The sequence below is a fragment of the Ambystoma mexicanum genome, chromosome 11 (genome assembly GCF_040938575.1).
Source record: "Ambystoma mexicanum isolate Mex_15411 chromosome 11, UKY_AmexF1_1, whole genome shotgun sequence".
Lineage (NCBI taxonomy): Eukaryota > Metazoa > Chordata > Amphibia > Caudata > Ambystomatidae > Ambystoma > Ambystoma mexicanum.
This window is the reverse complement of record NC_090934.1, coordinates 259,348,611-259,368,474: the sequence shown is the minus strand read 5'-3', so window position 1 is coordinate 259,368,474 and position 19,864 is coordinate 259,348,611. Positions and strand designations below refer to the sequence as shown.

General features: G+C 47.0%; 1 long non-coding RNA gene and 7 other non-coding genes across 10 annotated transcripts; all 8 read right to left on the bottom strand.

Annotated features, from left to right (window-relative positions):
- Positions 1-808: 808 nt before the first annotated feature.
- On the bottom strand, positions 809-9,472 carry LOC138503347 (uncharacterized). 3 transcript variants are annotated; one of them, XR_011279624.1, is made up of 10 exons: positions 9,380-9,472; positions 8,513-8,557; positions 8,078-8,130; positions 5,354-5,405; positions 4,059-4,088; positions 3,811-3,850; positions 2,881-2,906; positions 2,609-2,726; positions 2,339-2,398; positions 809-1,102 (listed from the first exon to the last, which is right to left on the bottom strand). It is a non-coding gene; the product is annotated as an uncharacterized lncRNA (long non-coding RNA). The 3 variants fall into 3 exon arrangements; XR_011279622.1 differs by having other exon boundaries at positions 2,609-2,661; positions 9,380-9,471; XR_011279623.1 differs by lacking the exon at positions 9,380-9,472 and adding an exon at positions 8,637-8,661 and having other exon boundaries at positions 2,609-2,661.
- On the bottom strand, positions 1,164-1,238 carry LOC138505427 (small nucleolar RNA SNORD99). The gene has a single exon (XR_011280212.1). It is a non-coding gene; the product is annotated as a small nucleolar RNA SNORD99 (small nucleolar RNA).
- Positions 2,479-2,547, bottom strand: LOC138505387 (small nucleolar RNA SNORD49). Its single transcript, XR_011280177.1, has one exon. It is a non-coding gene; the product is annotated as a small nucleolar RNA SNORD49 (small nucleolar RNA).
- LOC138505388 (small nucleolar RNA SNORD49) lies at positions 2,732-2,797 on the bottom strand. Its single transcript, XR_011280178.1, has one exon. It is a non-coding gene; the product is annotated as a small nucleolar RNA SNORD49 (small nucleolar RNA).
- On the bottom strand, positions 2,992-3,062 carry LOC138505421 (small nucleolar RNA SNORD65). Its single transcript, XR_011280207.1, has one exon. It is a non-coding gene; the product is annotated as a small nucleolar RNA SNORD65 (small nucleolar RNA).
- Positions 3,941-4,011, bottom strand: LOC138505420 (small nucleolar RNA SNORD65). Its single transcript, XR_011280206.1, has one exon. It is a non-coding gene; the product is annotated as a small nucleolar RNA SNORD65 (small nucleolar RNA).
- LOC138505386 (small nucleolar RNA SNORA16B/SNORA16A family) lies at positions 8,207-8,341 on the bottom strand. The gene has a single exon (XR_011280176.1). It is a non-coding gene; the product is annotated as a small nucleolar RNA SNORA16B/SNORA16A family (small nucleolar RNA).
- LOC138505384 (small nucleolar RNA SNORA16B/SNORA16A family) lies at positions 8,707-8,848 on the bottom strand. The gene has a single exon (XR_011280174.1). It is a non-coding gene; the product is annotated as a small nucleolar RNA SNORA16B/SNORA16A family (small nucleolar RNA).
- Positions 9,473-19,864: the final 10,392 nt, after the last annotated feature.

Here is a 19,864-nt window from a genome sequence, read left to right as displayed (position 1 = left end):
ACTACACTGCAATAAGCAGATAGCCTCACATAAGCCAAGCCAAACAGCTACCAACCGAAAAACATAGTTCAGCAAATGTGCCAACTGAAGCTGCTCTGCACGTCCCACTGGTGCTACTAACTTAACCCACCCCCTTTCCACATCCACTGTGGTGATGTGGCAGGACATTTGTAACGCACACTAACAAAGGGATGTCAACAAAAGAGCCTCTGACCAGCAAACTGTTTCAATGGCCATAAATGCCGATCGGCAACAGTTAGTTGAATAGTGCTGTGTTCCAGGAAGGGACAAACATTAAGTCGCTAACCCTGGGAGGGGGACAGCCTTCACAAGGTTTGCAAAGGCCATAATCCAGTGGGTACCATGTGAATGTCTGCTTTCCCACCAGCAGCAGGCAGGATGGCACTTCTAGCACAAATAATTTCAAACTGTTCCTTGGAGGGCCAAGAAGTGATGTGGTGCCGCGATGCAATGGAGTTGGGACTACTGCTGATCTGGCATAGCCAATGAATTCCTTTGCAACAGCAGAAAATACAAACCTTTAAGCTTTAACTGTCAATACTTGGACCATATAACACTAATGTACACTGTATGAACAGGTATGTTACTGCCGAGTTGGATTTGTGCTCGTCCAACTGTAATAAGCAGCATGGCTTCTTGCCCGTTGTGTGCTCTTTGTGACGAGTTCTAAATGGTGAAATTAGAGGATCCCTGACATAGTTGCTTAGATGCCTCAGTGCCATGTAAAATAAAATTGTGAGATCTCTAGAGAATGGCCTGCCCTTCACCAAATCATTTCCCTCACACATTGTATTAGGCAGCAATCTTTATTTCTGAAAGATTTAAATTTACAGCAACCGATAAACATTACGATCAACTTGTTTTCACAAGTCATGAGGGCAACACATCCAACCATATGGTTTAGCGCCGAATCCCACTCCAAGTAGTAAGATGGTTTTCTTGTTGCCAAAGCCACTCATGTGAGAAGGAAAGCAGACGGCGCCTCCATGCTTGGTAGCTTGTGCCCTGTAGATCCACAAGTTCAACTTGCGTTTTCAGAATCCAGGCTTTACTGTGATGGGAGCAACCCCTAGCAATATACCTGCAAGGAGAAAATGAAATTACAACAAAGCCAACCACATCATGAAATCACAATTCATAGCAGCTGGTCTCAGTCCCATATCCGCAAGCCTCATCCAAAGAGTCAGCAAATAAGATTGGTGTCATCATAGACCAGTTAGTGACTGCTTATGCCACAATCCATAAGTGGCTGCAAACTGGAGGCAGTTTAACACTGTTAAATCAGTAGCCAGCAGGGCATGGCCTGGACAACCATCTCACGCTGCGCAAGTCCTAACAGGCAAGAGAGCACAATGAGCTTTGTAGCCCTCAAAACTTCAAGCAGCCTTCCCTGCCTCAAACCGAGTGGTGTTGCAGACCGATTCCCCGTCCAACCCCCTCCCCTATTCCCTCACTCAAGCTTCCTGTGTTGCAGCAAAAGGCTGGAACTCCCTCCCTTACAGCCATTAGAGCCGAACCCCCGTTTTGGACCTTTAGAGCCAAAGTGAGAGAGTTTGCCCAAACACCCCCAGCTCAGCCACCCCTGAATTGAGGGTATCCTGGCCACCCACTGCACATTTACATCTGCTTCCACTCATTTTGGTCTCATGGTAACTGTTCACTTTGCTTCACCCATTCTGACCACTGTATCCTGTAACTAGGACTGTCCCCTCATGCTACATGGACACTGTAAACTGTCATGTGACATGCCATGATTACCGCCATTACTTCACTGACCACTATGTGACCTGGTTATAATGCTGCACCTTTAACAATTCTACGTTAAGCGCCCAGATACCTCAGGGTTAGGAGCGCTCAACAAATAAAAACAATGTTGGTTTTGTTTCTTGGGGTACAGCACTACCACCGCCCACAATCAACAGTGGCATAGAGGCGTGGCCTTGGGTTATATATGTGAACAATTGGGCAGCCATGTTATTGGTCCAAAAATCAAGGCACACATCCCCAGACTGCTGATATCAGTGCACCAACACCAAGCACATCTAAACTAGCTTGCTTTAGCACATCTAAACTAGCTTGCTTTAGCACAGCATCTCATCTGCCCTAATCTCAAATCTTGCTCTTCCTATGGATAAACCATAGAAAGCAGATCGCACACGAACTAGGTGCTTCTCACATGCAGCCATCCAAACCAAAGACCATTTGAGCCACACGCAGGCTGCTAACCAGGATCATATGAAGCATAGTAAAACTGCCACCATTTAGTGGTAGTCTGAACGAAGGGTTTACAATTGGTTAATCCACACCAGATACCCACCTTAGTTGAGGCAGTGGTGTGCCAGCCATAGCATGCTCACAACTGTTCAGCGACTAAGACCTATTAAGTTGAAAGGAAAAAAGGAAATTACTGAAGAAACAAGTTGTATAGAATTAAGAATGCAAAACTAAACAGCCACAAGTCAGAGGTTGAAAATCGTCAGTTATCGCATCTGTCGGCTTTTCCTATCTTTCAGACTCATCATTTTGATGCTTGCACCAAGTGCAGAGAATATGTGAAACAAGCATGAGACTTAAGAACCCTACTCACCATTCCATAAGCAGTGTGGAAGCCAATAGTCAAGACAATCGAGATCTCGATTTCTGTAAGAAAGAGGGGGGAGTGAACTCCTTCAACTCGGCAAAGAGAAGCAATAAAGTTTAAATTGCTGTGGATCAGAAACAGAAAACTCGTCAGTTGTCGCATCGGACGGCTTTTCCTATACATCATTTAGAAGCAGCTGCTATGGTACCCCAAGCAAAATATTAACTGGCTAAGCAGTTCTGGAGTGGAGATAACTAGGTGCTGGATAAGTAACTCACCATCATGCCCGACCACTCTTGTAGCCCTGCAAGACATAATAAGTTACTGAAACACATGCAAAAAATAAAATAAATAAACGCAACTATGCAAACCCTCTAGAGTTTAGATGTAGTCAGAAAAACTTCTCACCACTGACAATCTGCCGGTAATTCCAGCTTTTTCAGTTTGAGTTTCATCATGTGAACATCTTCATGTTAAAGTGAATGCTAGATCTTAACTGGCAACCACTGGTGGCCCCGTTCCAAATAGTACACGCTGCTATCTGTAAGGCCAGTACAACCCATACATTCAAACATCAGACCACCCCAAACCAAACTACTCCATCTAACCATTAAAGAAATTATATATTAAAAAAAAATCTCTCATTAGGTCACAGTAGGATTATGGGAACAGATAAAATGCAGTAGAAGCAATATACAATCCGTTGCCACGTGTGCACAGCACTAAGTGTCAATAAACAACGTCCAGGAACACATAACTTTACACATCCTGTCTGTTCAGGCTATTTCCTCCATTAACGTGTGCATTAAGCAAGCCCTCTGGACTCTTGCCCAGCGAGAAGGATGAAGACAGGTTACAGCGGCTACAAAGTCAAAATTAGGTAGAGCCAAGGAAGGACCCCTCCCATTAAATATTGGCCTTCATCCAGCGCTGGCAGTGGAAGAGGGATTAAGTGAGAACAAAAGTAATCAGTGCCACACAACCTACAAGCACTCAGAATCACTTATATTCCACCTTCTCCGTACATACAGCACTGAGTGAAGATGGCAAAAGGTTGAGGGTAGGTAGGAAAAATCTACTGCGATAGCAAGGGACCAATTCTTCGTTAACTTATCTGTAATCATTTACGGACAACTGAGATATCTCCGGAAACCCCCCCCCCCCCCGCATATAGCACTGCAAAATATTCCATGGGCCCCAATACTCACCTAGCCAAATTGTATGGTCATTAGAAGCAACATCTTCGACCTGCAGAACAACAAGACAAAGGAGTCAACATCTATATTTTAGAGTTAGCATCTATATTTTAGATTAAATGCTTACAGAGAGCACGTTAGTGTTCAGAAAAACAGTCTCACCACTGACAGTCTGCCGGTAATTCCAGCTTGTTTTAAGTAGTATCATCATTAACACTAGGCCAACACATAAAATACTTGACAATAAAAGTTGGTCTCACCAGATCATTCCCGAAGTCAAGCTTTATATCCTGCCAAAAAAGAAATTTAATGTTCATTCTGGTTCAATTGTGCGGCAGTACTATAATACCCGGATCCTAATTTCCTTGCATAACCTACTACACCCTAATAACTCACCCAACTCAAGTATCTCCCCCCACCCGATATAGGAAGGCTAGCTGAAGGCAACGTCTTCGAAGCAAGAGTGCAACACAGGTTTGAATATGCTTAGAAACCCCTCGTTGGTACAAGAACAAACTTAACATCCAAGTTAAACAGGACCAAACGCAAATTCGCTTCTTTGGTACACAGTATTTTTCTGAAATGCAACAGTGCCTTGATGCCCCCGTCCACCGGTTTAGGCACAAAGTAAAAATTAACAGTGGCATGCATTACATTTATTCACCTGGTTTAGTCTCAACCATTATAGGTGACAAATGATACAAAAAAACATGACAGTCTACCTGCAATTCTAGCTATCAGTTTGGGTTTCATCATGGAAAATCATTCAACATCCTAGATTAACCACCCATGTCAGATAACCAAATAACGTGTCAGCTCAGCATGGCCCAAAGGCAAGATAACATGTCCAATATAGTCCCAATGGGTGCAGAAACGGACACTGGTGTAAATGTTAAAGACCAGGGAGACTCATCACATGGCGAGTTTAAAATACACTATAGGCACCCAGAAGTATGGCGTTTTACACATAACCTACCTAGAGTGGCGAGATGAGGCCTGGGAGATGCGACTAGCTCGTTAGTTCACCCTCTTGAGCTAGTTACAAGACCCACTTTCTACCTTGTAAACTGGGTCACGAGGTCCACAATAAACACATATTGAAAAAAATGACGAGATGCAACGGACCAGACTAGCGATTTGCTGCATGCGGCCTTTACTAGTCCATTACTTTCCTCTCCAGAGTGGGAACCAACTCACGATTGCACCTTATACCTAGTTGTGGTTTAGCTTTGCTACGCATCAGCAAATCTATTGGCCCACCACAAACATGGCTCTGTGAGAATCCGCTCACGAGGTTAGGAATACATAAGTTTTATCACATTTATCTGGTGAACACACGAAGACCAACTCCAGTGCATGTAAATGCAAGAAGCGTCTTCAGCGTTTCCGGTGCATGTAAATGCAAGAAGCGTCTTCAGCGTTTCATAATCAACACAAAGTTCAGTGTGGTGCATGAACTTGTCATCACAAGACTGGCTTCTCAATTACTCGAAACTAAAATTGCAAGGTTCTTTCAAAGGCGAGGCAAAGGTAAATGCAAATGCAGACAACTCACCCTCACGACGGCAGACTAGTCGTTGGCTTGCTAACTTGGGAGGGCTTCACACCTAAAGAAAAGGGGGGAAAAAGTTAAGGCATTTCCCTTCCCCTCAACCACAATATGCCAATATCTAATGGTCACATCCTCCCCAAAGCACATGTAATAGCGGTTGCCCCTTCCTGGCTCTCTGCGCCCGAGGCTACGATATCCAGTGAAACCATGTCTGCTTATTATAAGTGACATTGGGCTCGTTTTTGCCTAAAGTCAATTATAATAGCAGCAGCCTGTGACGTGTAATGGCCAATGTAAACCAGCCCAATTATGCACACAGGTTATACAAGGGATTTTTGCTTGCTTGTCTGCGCTCTTAATGGGATACTCTAAAATATTGGCTAAAAACATGTGCCATAAGCAAAAAATGTTAAACAAAGTCCCTAGGTAAAGTTGAGCCAATAAAGCGGATCAAAAATTTACACCAGGAGGCATCCATTTTGTGAAATGGACCAGCCTCCTGTGCTGCCAGTTGGCACCAATTAAGCAAAAGCCAGCCGTAATAAACAAAAGCTGGGTGGCTTTTGCTTCATTATGGCTGGAGAGTAGCATGCAGGCTGGAAGGCGCACGTAAGTGCTTCTTTCTTAAAGCACTGCAAATATAAATACAACTTTGTATTTATAAAAGCTGCGGGTTTTCTTTCCAAATTTTTCAGGCTTCAAGCCAGGACACTGCCTTTTTAAATACAACAATGTTGTAGGTTGCTTCAGTTGAGTCTCCTGGTTGGGGGAGCCCAGGAGACTCAAATCTGAAACCACCGCAATCATAAATATAACATTGTTGTATTTGTAATTGCCGTGCATTTGCTTGTAGGCAATTGAATACTTTGCCAGCATCCAGAAGTAATTGAGGCAAATTCCTGTACTAGTTTCCTCACGGGTGGGGGGAAGTATTTATAATTACTCTGCCTTTCATTTTACATTTGTGCTTCCCCGGGCTTGGGGAAACAAAAAGTAAATGAAAGTGAAGGCTGCCTTCTCAATGTTCAGCTCGGCACTGGCTGCAGTAAAGGGAAGGGGGCTTTTGCTGCTTGATTAGTTCGCCAGGCCAGAAATGACAAAATGGATGCTCCATGTAAACAGTGGACAAAAGTTACATCGGAAAGTTTAATATGTACGATTAGTGTCCATCTTTTGGGACACTTTAGAGTCACCTATTTTAATTGGGTTGGTTTGCATTGCCCCATAACACATCACAGGCTTCATGCAGCTAGAGGGGACGGTGCTTCCGCACCACAAGTGTTGTGATGGTCTAAACTTTGTAGTAGATCGATGTAGGCATGCGTGTGATTAGTGGAGTTTAAAGTGCACTAAGTTCCCGTTTTGATGGGAGAATGGCTCGTGTACCCGCTTTAACTGGTCCGATAGTTTGAGCATCCAAGATTGGTATTCTGCCCCCTTCTTCCCCAGACCATCACTACCCGTGTTAAACACCCAAAGAGCCACGCCCACTTAAAGTACTACATGAGATCGATGCCTACTTAGCCCTGCTAAGATCCTTGTGTTGTCGTTACTCCCTTGCTTTGAAGAGACCAGGCCTTTAAGCAAGCTCTAGAGGGCCATTGCCATTTGAGAAAAAAAAAAAAACTGGTCAAGGGTGGACCTTGACAGGGTGTACATTCGTAGCCTCCGCTGTAGTAGTGCTGGTAGACGTATTTGGATAGAACAAAGCCAGAGCCTAACCTAGCAATAGGCATTTTTAAATTGACTTCCGTAAAGGGGCGCTCATGTATTCACCATTTGCAATTACATCCGAATAATGGGGAAATCCTGAACAAGGTACGCCCCCTATTACAGTATTGGGGGGACAATCTAGAATGAACACCGAACAGGGCACACGGTTTAGTATATGGCACACAGAAATGGTGGACCAGAAAGATATGGAGGGGTGGGGGATGCCATACACATCAGGGTGCGAAAAGACTGTACAGCACTCCTGCCTACAAAAGTCAAATCCTTTATGGATATTGTCAAGGCGCGATAAGTTTCTAGTACATCACCGGACTCCTACATTAGGTGGGCGAGGAGGACCCCCCCCCTTCCGAGCAGGGGGGAATGCAAGTTGATTCACAGCAATTTAAGGGGGAAAGAACCAGAGCGACTCAAAGGCATACAAGAAATGGTAATAAGCTATTCGCAGCGTTTTAGGTGGATGGGTGTCAAGCTTGTTTTGGAAGAGCATCGTTTATTTTTCGGTCCGACCGGCAACACTGTCCAAATCTGATTCTGGTTAATTAGCACAAAGGGTAATCATGCAATAATGATTAGAAATAAGTAAAGAGGAAGTAAAATGGACCCCCTATGGTATGCTCAAAGTCATTAGTACTAGGAATGTAGGAGGGTCGAGTGACTGCTCAGACACAGATCTGAGCTGACAAAGCCCATCCAGTTCACTATAGCATGACGTTGGAGGTAAAATACAGCCAAGGTAATGAGCTATACTCCTCGGTTATCATGCACTCATAACAGTCTCCTAACAAACATCGCGGTGATTAACTAAAAGTTACCAGGGCCCTGTCGAAATAAGTCTACTGCACGGTGTTGAATGTGGTTTTAGCCTGGCTTATCCCAATACAACCACTAATCCCAATACAATGTCCAGGAGGCATATTGGAGTAAGAAGCTATCCGCGAGGCACTATGGTGGTCGGGGGAACGTTTTTCAGCGGTGCATTATTCACACGCTTACCTTGTAAATCCTAGCCCAGATCTCTTGGAAGTCGAACTTCTGCTGCCAGCGACCTGCAAAATGATGCAATTGTTATGACCTATTACATTCCTTATGTAAAAAGCAGAAACCGACAAGCACCCGCCCAGAACATGTACTTTCCTGAAATGTTGCTAGTCAGCCACATTGATACTGACAAGCGACCGTCAAGGAAAGGCCTCACTTTAGGCTCAATTCTATCCACATCAACTACAACGAGTCCACATGGCTTGGATAAAAGCCAAAACATGGTCTATTTAATTTTGCACATTCGAAAAGTTCTAAAACCATGAGGTAGGTACATAAATGTTGAAATAGCCGTAGTGGCGGTACAAATATCTACACACCAAATGTAGCGATTGTTCGTCTCCTTCAAGTTTTTTTTAAAATGGGCTTGATAATACGGAACCACAATACCTTGCATTTTTCCTCCATGTTGTGAGACTAGTCTGTGGAACAGGTCTGTAAAGAAAGAGGAAAGGGTTAAGGACGTGCTGGCGGCTACAGATAGGGGGCGTGAAGTCACAGGATGCAAACCTACTTGCATAGCATGGGAACTTTTTTGTATATGGCTGGCTTCAGCGCAAATAGCGCGTTCGTTTACAAACATGTATTGTGCTTCCCTGTAATGTTGCCAGTCCGTTACCAATAAAACGGAATCCAGCGACCGTCAAAAGAAACGTTTGTTCTTGGCACCTGTTTGACCACGTTAGCTACAGCAATTGGGCTAAAGTGGCTTCGATCAGGGCCGTGTGCAAAGAAAGGGCTTGTCGATCGCACGTGACATGCATTTTAAATTACGGCGCTCACTTTGTAGTTCTCGCCCCAATCCCCCGGTGTTACACACGCTTCCTATGCGATATCTAAACCGGTTTCTTACTAATATAATTTACAGTAAAATCAAAAAACATAAAAGCGCTCATAACCGACACTATTACAGCAAGATTAAAATTAGATCTCACGTTGCAGCACTTCCTAAAACACAGCCATGAGAATCAAAACTTTAACGAGTCGGCTAATCAAAAAACACTTTGCCCCATAAAATTCAATTTTAAAAGGCACTAATCCCAAAAGAAAAAAAAACGAACAATTCATTAATCCAAGCTTTTCAAGTCCAGACGATCGATAACGACGCGGCGAATAATTTGCATACCAAGATAGAAACAAGCGCAGTTAACACACATCAAACAAATCACTACTGCTGGGCACTACTTAAGAACGAAATACCCGCAAACGGGGAACGCCTGTGGCGGATGGCAACGGATTGTTAAGAAGCAGGATTACCTGTCCGCTCTCTGCTCTGCTCAGCAACGGAAAGAAATATTCGTGGCTGCGACCGTCTTTTAAAGTCTTCACCTCCCAATATGCAGTTCTCTCATTGGTTCTTTGAGCTAAGGGTGTTCACCGAGTTTTAACGAAGAACTAGAAGGCAAAAGTCTATAATGAGAGCACAAAACTAGGCGGCCATGGACGCCATGCTGGTGGGAAGGAAGCTGTAGAATCCCCAGCCTTTCCATGCACCAGCGTGCAGAAAATGAGCAATATGTTATTTTTACCCGCTTTCATTTAATAGTTAAATGAAACACGCTTATACAAATAGAGTTCTACTGTGTTTTTTGACTGATGGCTTTTACATTTTTAAAAATGATGCAGTAAATGATTTCACACATTAGACTAACAGCCCCATTTCTGGCATTACTGTGTCTTCAGGGTCAACATTGTAATTTGCAAGTTACTTGCCAGGCATACAAAGTAATCTACCTCTTCAATTCGCCAAATCAATTGTAATTCCTGGTGACGGAAGCAGTTAATCTGTAGCAATATATACTCCATCGCACTTCTTTTTTACTAGTGATATATATGCTAAGTAACATGGCCATTTGGTTTGAGAGATGGTAGTCTAGTCCTTAATTTTAGTTTTTGCTATTAGGGGGTGCTGTTTATAAACCAATCACTGTATTTAAACCAAAACTTATTGGCATGACAAGTGAAGATAGGAGAGAAATAGATGAGCGACTAACATCCTTTAGTTATTGTTTGCTTTTCTTCCAACCCATGGACTGTTCCTTTCCATGCCCATACGGTTGATACTAGTTCCCATCCGAGAAACATCGGTTGTCAGGGCCATTTCTCAGATGGGAAATAGCTGCTTCAGTGTGAGTGGGCTAGTTCCCATTAGAGAAATGCCCTTTTTTGCCCCCTAGTTGCCAAGTCCTGCATAATAATGGGAACTAGCCCACTCACACAGAGAAGGCTAGTTCACATTAGAGAAATGGCCCTTTTAGCTCCCCTTGTGGCCAGGTCCTGCATAATAATGGGAACTAGCCCACTCATACTGAGAAGGCTAGTTCCCATTAGAGAAATGGCCCTTTTGCCCCTAGTGGCCAAGTCCTGCATAATAATGCTCTGATTACTTACCGGTAATCTTCATTACTCCTAGTCCTACTCTTCCTCGTCACAGTACTTACTTCATGAGGCACCCGCCTCCGACACAGGACCTTCTTCTATTTCTTTAAATCCCTATAACTCCTCCCCCACATCCATGTCACTCAGTTTCATATTACCAAGCCGGAGCATGGGACCTTCCCCGCAGGGAGGGTGAGGAGGGTCGTCAGTACTGTGACGAGGAAGAGTAGGACTAGGAGTAATGAAGATTACCGGTAAGTAATCAGAGCATTACCTCCACGTCCACTCTTCCTCGTCCCAGTACTTACTTCATGAGGTATACCAAAGCATCAACGGGGAAAAGGTCCCAATGAGACAGAGCCAAAAACAGTGCAGCAAAACACACCCACAATAACTCTTAAATCACATCCCCACAGCCAAAAAACTCCAACCACGAAGGAACCAACCCCCGAGTGGGAGAAACTCAACCCATAGCGGTTGATGAAAATGCCTAGACCAGCCAAGGCGGCAGCCATACAAATCTCTTGCAGAGAAAAACCCTCCTTACATCGGGCCAGGAAGCCGCGAAACCCCTGGTAGACCGCCCCTGATTGTGCGCAGGCACAGGCAGGCCAGAAGCCACATAGGCCCTAGAGATCACAACCCGGAACCACCGGAAAATGGAAACCACAGATGCGTTATGCCCAGCCCCAGCCAGACCACAAGCAATCAGAAGACTATCAGATTGGTGGAAAAGGCAAACCAAGCCAAATACTCCAACGCGTCCCGCCGGACATCAATGTTAAGCCGAGCCACCTCCTCAGGCGTTCTTGGATCATGAAAGAAGTCAGGGAGAACCAGACCCTGAGAGGTGTGAAACCCGAGAGACAACTGAAGGGAGAAACTTCGGACCACACCCCGGCACCACCGAGTCTGGCAGCACCCTCAGGAAAGGAGCGTGACATAAGAGAGCCCCAATCTCCCCAAGCCTACGGGCAGAAGTGAGGGCAATAAGAAAAGCAGATTTCAGTGTAAGATGTTTGATATCAATCTCGGAAATGGGCTCAAAAGGAGGCCCGTGAAGGAACCGTACTACAAGAGGGAGATCCCAAAAGGAAAACCCTTTATCAGCACAAGGAAGGGAAGAAGAAAAACCCTGGATCAACTTCCCCACCAACACCTCCCCATCCAAGTGACCGTCAGAGTCCCCCAAAAGGAATTTCATGGAGGCCCGCTGAGAGCGAAGCCTGGAAAAACTGCCAGGCCCCTGTCAAAACCCCTCCTGGAGGAACCGAAGGATAGCAGAGGCCAGAACGCAGGGGAGGGATCTCAGACTGCCCATACCAGTCTCGGAAATGGCCCCAATGTCTGCCTAACACCTTCAGAGTGGAGGGTCTAAGAGCATCCATTTGGACTCAACTACAGGATCTGAGAACCCCTGAGATATCAACCTAGACTGAGCAATAGCCACACCGCCCATTGCATCCGGTGGAATTCTAACCGCAGATCCCCTTGAAGGGGACACGGCCACCTCGGAATCAGCCAAGGTTCCTAGGAACGAAGCTCCAACAGAGAGGGGAGCCAACTCCAGCGGCACCAGAACAGAGCTAACAACAACACAGTCACCCTGGACACTCAGATGCACCAAACCACCCGGGGCAGAAGGGGAATAGGCGGAAAGGCATAAAGGAAAACCCCAAGGCCACTGTACAGAGAGGGCGTCCATCCCCCAATCCCCTCAACCTGAAACCGAGAGCAGAAGAGGGGAACTTCTGCTGAGGCCGGGGATGCAAACAGGTCTAGAACCAAGGACCCTAAACTGACACAGGTCACCGCAAAGACCTGGGCCAACAGGACCAGTTCTGCAGAGGAGTGAAAACCGGCGTCTGAGAAGATCCGCTTGAACATTGTCCACCCTTCTGATACGTGAGGCCAGCAGATACACCAGATGAGATTCCTCCCAGGTGCCTATCAGCGCTGCCAGAGCATTCAAGGAACAGCCGGAACCCCTTTTGCAGTTCACATATGCCAAGGCCGTCGTATTGTCCGATCGGACCAAAAACCGCCGACCGTCAAGCAACTCCTCGAAGTACACCAGAGCTTGCACAATGGCACACCTCTTGCCAATTGGATGATCACCGGCTCTCCCCAGATCTCACAACCCTTGAGCTGAGAGGACCCCCAATGTATACCCTTTCTGCTGGTGTTGGTAGTAGGAGAGGTCACAGGAGGAAGGACCATGCACACCTCAGCCTGTAGACCTGAAACCCCCCGCCACCATAGCAGGGACACTCGCAGCGCTGGGGACACTGAAAACAAAACTACGAAAGCCGAGATGTCAGGAGCCAGTGGGAGAGAGTATAAGACACCAGGAGACGTAACCGAAGACAGGCTCAAGGAACTGGAAAACATGCAAGACGCCACGTGCCCCGTAACTTCAGCAACAGGTGAGTCGAGACATACTGCCTTCTGAGAACCCAGCCCAGAACAGCCAGCAAGCGCCCCCCCTGCACAACATCCAGAGTACGCTCTCCCCAGACGTCCGGACAAGCAGTGCAGGGTCTTGAGACCCATAAGCAGGTGACACATCCTAGAAGGCATAGGGACCAGGAACACCCGCAAGTAGAAAACTTGACCCTGAACAGGGAGAGGAACGGGCAAGACGGTAACCCACAACAACCGCTCGGAGAGAACGGATCCCATGGCCAACTACTTGGACCGTGAGCTGGGTACCAAAGTCCTAACCATGCAAACCTGGACAGGAGGAGACAGGAACGGCAACTGATACCCCCTCCAGAAGGAGCCCATTACCCAGGAAGCCGAACCCCACCGGTCCCATACACCTCCGAGAAGATAGAGACGAGGAGCCAGGGAAAACCGCCAGTCACTGCACTTGCACCAGAGGGAAATCACAGGACGTTGAAACAGGCCTGCGCCACAATATAACAGCATGCTTGTCAGCCCACAAAAAGATTTGACCTATCAAAAGGAAGATACTGGACAGGCCAGAAGTCCAGCAGACTATGGCCCCCTCAGCCGACAGAGGAGCCACCAGGCTGGCGTCAAAAGGGCAGAGTACTGTCACAAAGCGGGGCAAAGCAATCCATCCCGGATAGCCGACATCAAAGGCAACCCCCTACCTGAGGTATGCCTATACTGGAAAACCCACTGAAGTGACATCCCCCTCCACCGGCACCAGGGGCTCTGAGAACCCCTCTAAGCACAGACATGTGCCACCATGTGCCCTATCACTTCCCACAAGTCTGAGAGGAGGCGTGAAAGCAACACGTCAGCACCGGAGGACCTAGGGCCTAAAAGAAGAGACACTGGGAACCCCCTGCATGGCCGTAACTTCCATGATCATTTTCCATAATCCCATGCCGGACAAGGGAAAAGCAAATCAACTCCTTTGACTTTCCCTTGCGCAGTTTAGAGGAAGAGGACAGGACAAGGAGTCTGCGTCCATAGCTAGCACAGACCCAAACACACCACTAACACACCACATGACTGAGAGGTGGTTTGAGCCCTGTATCCAGTAGCTGGTAGCCCCATGCTCTAAATCGTTCCAATGCATCGGTCTAGGAAGGATGAAGGACCGAGTCAGCACCGCTGAGACTCGAACCCGAAGTGTAGACTATGCCAGGCCGGTACCCTTCCGGCCGCTTGCAGATGTGTCCAAAATCTGCGCCGTATTCACAGGCAGCACGCAAGGAATGCAGCCAACATCCGGTGCATACTGGGCTGTGTGTGTCTGAGGAGCTGGTGGTATGTGACATGTCTGTGACAGAACAGAGCCCCGCACTTTCAAATACTCTGTCACAGTCACCCCACGACAAGAAGCAGAGAGTCCTCACAACAAAAAAGGAAGGCTAGCCCATACTGCCAAGTGCTTGCCATCATTTCCAATAAAGATGTGTACACAGAGCACGAGGTAACGGCCTTTCAAAGGAGTCAAGATGGCCATACCAGCAAGAGAGGGGAAAACATCAAGCACAGTCCTCCCCTCTCCTTACCTTCCCCCAGAGAATGCAGCTGACATCCGGTGCATCCTGGGCCGTGTGTCTCTGAGGAGCGGGTGCTATGTGGCATGCCTGCGACAGAACAGAGCCCCCGCACTTTCAAATACTCTGTCATAGTCACCCCACGACAAGAAGCAGAGAGGCCTCACAACAAAAGGGAAGGCTTAGCCCATACTGCCAAGTGCTTGCCATCATTTCCAATAAAGATGTGCACACAAAGCACGAGGAAAATGGCATGTTGAAGGAGTCAAAATGGCCATACCAGCAAGAGAGGGGAAAACATCAAGCACAGTCCTCCCCTCTCCTTACCTTCCCCCAGATAATGCAGCCAACATCCGGTGCATCCTGTGCTGTGTGTGTCTGAGGAGCGGGTGGTATGTGACATGCCCGCGACAGAACAGAGCCCCCGCACTCCCAAAGACTCTCTGCCACTGTCAACCCACGACAAGAAGCAGAGAGGCCTCACAACAAAAGGGAAGGCTAGCCCACACTGCCAAGTCGAATCAAGATGGCCAAAACAGGAGGAGAGGGGAAAAACACCAAGCCCAGTCCTCCCCTCTCCTTACCTTCCCCCGGGCCGTGCAGGACCCGGGACACAATGCTCACGCTGCGGTCTGGAGCCCAGCAAAGAACCGAGCGAGGCAATCCAGCTCAACTGTGACCCCAAGCCCCGCAGGGGGCCCAGGAGCAGTGCCGCACCTGAGGGAACCGAGGGCCCCGCCACACAGCCCCCCCCCAGGGGGCCAGCAATCGGTGCTCCCTGGTGCCCCGCACCGGGAAGAAAAAGTCCAACCTGCCGGAGGCAGGAAAAATTTAAACTGAGTGACATGGATGTGGGGGAGGAGTTATAGGGATTTAAAGAAATAGAAGAAGGTCCTGTGTCGGAGGCGGGTGCCTCATGAAGTAAGTACTGGGACGAGGAAGAGTGGACGTGGAGGTAATGGGAACTAGCCCGCTCAAACTGAGAAGGCTAGTTCACATTAGAGAAATGGCTACTTTTGCTCCCCTAGTGGCCAAGTCCTGCATAATAATGGAAACTAGCCTACTCACACTGAGAAGGCTAGTTCCCATCAGAGAAAAGGCCCTTTTTGCCCCTAGTGGCCAAGTCCTGCATAATAATGGAAACTAGCCCACTCACACTGAGAAGACTAGTTCCCTTAGACAAATAGCCCTTTTTGCTCCCCTAGTGCCTAAGTCCTGCATAATAATGGGAACTCGCCTACTCACACTGAGAAGGCTAGTTCCCATTAGAGACATTTCCCTTTTTGCTCCTAGCGGCCAAGTCCTGCTATTTCCCATTAGAGAAATTGCCGTTTTTGGCCCTAGTGGCCAAGTCCTGCATAATAATGGGAACTAGCCCACTCACACAGAGAAGGCTAGTTCCCATTAGAGAAATGGCCCTTTTTGCCCCTAGCGGCCAAGTCCTGCATAATATTGGGAACTAGCCGTCTCAAACTGAGAAGGCTAGTTCCCACTAGAGAAATGGCGCCTTTTGCCCCTAGTGGCCAAGTCCTGCATAATAATGGGAACTAGCCTACTCACACTGAGAAGGCTAGTTCCCATTAGAGAAATTGCCCTTTTTGCACCTAGTGACCAAGATCTGCATAATAATGGGAACTAGCCCATTCACACTGAAGCAGCTATTTCCCATTAGAGAAACGGCCCTCCGACCTGCAGAGGCAGAAAGGTCCTCTCGTCTAATGGGAACTAGCCCACTCACACTGAAGCAGCTATTTCCCATTAGAGAAACGGCCCTCCGACCTGCAGAGGCAGAAAGGTCCTCTCCTCTAATGGGAACTAGCCCACTCACACTGAAGCAGCTATTTCCCATTAGAGAAATGGCCCTCTGACCTGGAAAGGCAGAAAGGTCCTCTCATCTATTGGGAACTAGCCCACTCACACTGAAGCAGCTATTTCTATTAGAGAAACGGCCCTCTGACCTGTAGAGGCAGAAAGGTCCACTCGTCTAATGGGAACTAGCCAATTCACACTGAAGCAGCTATTTCCCTTTAGAGAAACGGCCCTCCGACCTGCAGAGGCAGAAAGGTCCTCTAGTCTAATGGGAACTAGCCCAGTCACACTGAAGCAGCTATTTCCCATTAGAGAAACGGCCCTCCGACGTGCAGAGGCAAAAAGGTCCTCTCGTCTAATGGGAACTAGCCCACTCACACTGAAGCAGCTATTTCCCATTAGAGAAACGGCCCTCTGACCTGCAGAGGCAGAAAGGTCCTCTCGTCTAATGGGAACTAGCCCAAACGGCCCTCTGACCTGGAGAAGCAGAAAGGTCATCTCGTCTAATGGGAACTATCCCACTCACACCGAAGCAGCTATTTCCCATTAGAGAAACGGCCCTCTGACTTGCAGAGGCAGAACGGTCCTCTCTTCTAATGGGAACTAGCCCATTCACACTGAAGCAGCTATTTCCCATTAGAGAAACGGCCCTCCGACCTGGAGAGGCAGAAAGGTCCTCTCGTCTAATGGGAACTAGCCCATTCACACTGAAGCAGCTATTTCCCATTAGAGAAACGGCCCTCCGACTTTTCTGCCTCTCCAGGTCGGAGGGCCGTTTCTCTAATGGGAAATAGCTGCTTCAGTGTGAGTGGGCAAGTTCCCATTAGACGAGGGGACCTCTTGATCTCCTGTTGATCATCAACTTGTCCTGAATGTACTCTTTCTAATAATGTTCAAAACAACACCTTATAGCCAACTCTCACAGTGCTGTAACAAACTCCTCAATGGTCTCACAATATTTCTGTTGTCTGATGGCAAATTGATAACAAGCCAAAATGTTATTCCCCTTCACCTCGTAATGCTGGTCCATCTTGGCTATGCATATATCAAACTGGTTGCCCATCTTGATGCATTCAGCTAGTTTTAAGAAATTGTTGTCCTCGACAATGAAACAACGCCTCTTTCTTTTTACTCAAATAATTAGGACCATATACTGCTAACATATACTTCTGGAATCTTTCTTTCCATTTAATAACCTAGGAATAACCCAGTGCCTGGTATATTTGCCATAATCTTTGAATTCGTTTCTGATGCTTCCCTATTTTCGTGCTCTTGGTATTTGTCACCTTGTTCACAGGGTCAAATGTCTGTAATCTCCCTTTTAAGGTGTAGTGAAAAAACACCTCTCAGAATAACAGTCAATTGTACTACGGCATGCTCCCTTCTTTATGTGTGCAAGTGTTTCTTTCGGTCGCTACACTGCATGTGGGACGGACACAGCACGGAGCGCAGTGAAGGCCTTCAGCTTGTTACATAGCTAAGCAACAGACATGTCAACTCCTCATGTCTAAAATTGCCAGGTAACAACTTGCAACACCGGACGATGCGTCCTTGGATCACGTGTTCTGTTGTCTGCATGCACGGCTAGGCTGCTAGGATGCTTCCTGTGTCCTCATAGGCTCACGCACAGCCCAGATAATCCCCAATACATGTCTGGAGAGTCCCACTGAGCCACCATTCGACTGTGCAACTAACCCAGTACCTGCTCAGCCATGGCAACCACAATCAATGGCAAGTGCAGGCTCTTTGTCATTGCTGTAACTCATCACCAGTTAAGGAAGTGAACCAGAACACAGCCAATATGTGTGACTTAATTTCTTTTAAGTTCATCTTTATGCTGTAACAACTCTCTCTGTCCTCACCCTTACACCAACCACCACACAACTTTACTTGCATTCTCTTCTAGTGTTCTCTGTCCACATTCCACACCCATAACATTCCTGACACTGTAAGGACCCCCCCTTTCTTCTAGAGGACTTTATTCCCATGGCCACTTTCCGTATTCTAATATTAATCAACTAGAGTTGTATTGCCAAGTGGGAATGGTTCAGTTAGTCCCCCTCTAGTGCTCTATATGAGCTTGGGTTGACCCTCCTAGGATTGACGATGCATTGGCTTTACTATGCATGAAGATTTGTTTGCTCTCCTGGCCAGAAAGACCATTTGTCTGTCCTGGGCTTGAAGATGCGCTGGCACTCCTGGGCTTGAAGACAAAGATAGGCCCTTCCAGGGGCCAGGAACCAATGATGTGATGCTTCAGCAGGGCCAGAAACTGAAGAGAGGCCCACTCAGCTTGTTGTTGAGAGTTAAAGGAATGGTTTGCCCAAAAATGTTTATTTCAAAAATAGATAGGCAATATAAAAAAAAAAACGATTGGCATTTTTTTTGAAGTCCCTATGTAAAGTTTTGAGCAATTCAAGCTCAAAGATAGCACATGGGGGCATCCATTTTGTGAAATGGATGCCCGCCGCTGTGCTCGCTTTGGCTTTTGCGGCACTAATGAAGGAAAAGCCAGCCAGCTGTAGTAAACAAAAGCTACCACTGGGTGGCTTTTCCTTCATTGGTGCTGTACACGGAGGACGGGGACCGGAGACTACAGGCAGAAAAGCTGCAGCTGCATCTCGGTAAGTGCTATTTTTTTTATAAAAATAAACGCTAGCTGCGTTTTTTTTCTAAGTTTTCCGGGCTGGAGGAGCCCGGAAAACTTAGAAATAAAACCGCAGCTTTAAAAACGTTGTATTTATGTTTGCGGTAGCTTTTGAAATGACCGCAAACATAAATACAATGTAATTGTGTTTGAAAACGCTGCGGTTTTTCTTTCTAAGTTTCTCAGGCTTCTCCGGCTCGGAGGAGCCTGAGAAACTCAGAAAGAAAAACCGCAGCGTTTTCAAACACAACCGCGTTGTGTTTCTGCCTGCCATGGCTATCACTTTGGGTCTCCGGTGCTCCCATATGGGAGCACCGGAGACCCAAAGTGAAAACCAAGGCAGGCAGAAACACAACGCAGTTGTGTTTACATGCCGCAGTGTTTCTGCCTAAATCTGATTTCCCATTTGGGGCTCTTGGGAGCCCTAGAGCCCCAAATGGGAAAGCAGATTTAGGCAGAAACACTACGCGGTTGTTTTCCGCAATGCTAAATGCTGCAGTGTTTCTGCCTAAATCTGCTTTCCCATTTGGGGCTCTAGGGCTCCCCGTGGGGAAAGCAGATTTAGGCAGAAACACAACGCTAAGTTTCTCAGGCTCGGAGGAGCCTGAGAAACTTAGAAAGAAAAACCGCAGCGTTTTCAAACACAATAACGTTGTATTTATGTTTGCGGTCGCTTCAAACGCGACCGCAAACATAAATACGTTTTTAAAGCTGTGGTTTTATTTCTAAGTTTTCTGGGCTCCTCCAGCCCGGAAAACGTAGAAAAACCCCCGCAGCTAGTGCTTATTTAAAAAAAAAAAAAAATAGCACTTACCGAGATGCAGCTGCAGCTTTTCTGCCTGTAGTCTCCGGTCCACGTCCTCCGAGTCCAGGCACCAATGAAGGAAAAGCCACCCAGTGGTAGCTTTTGTTTACTACAGCTGGCTG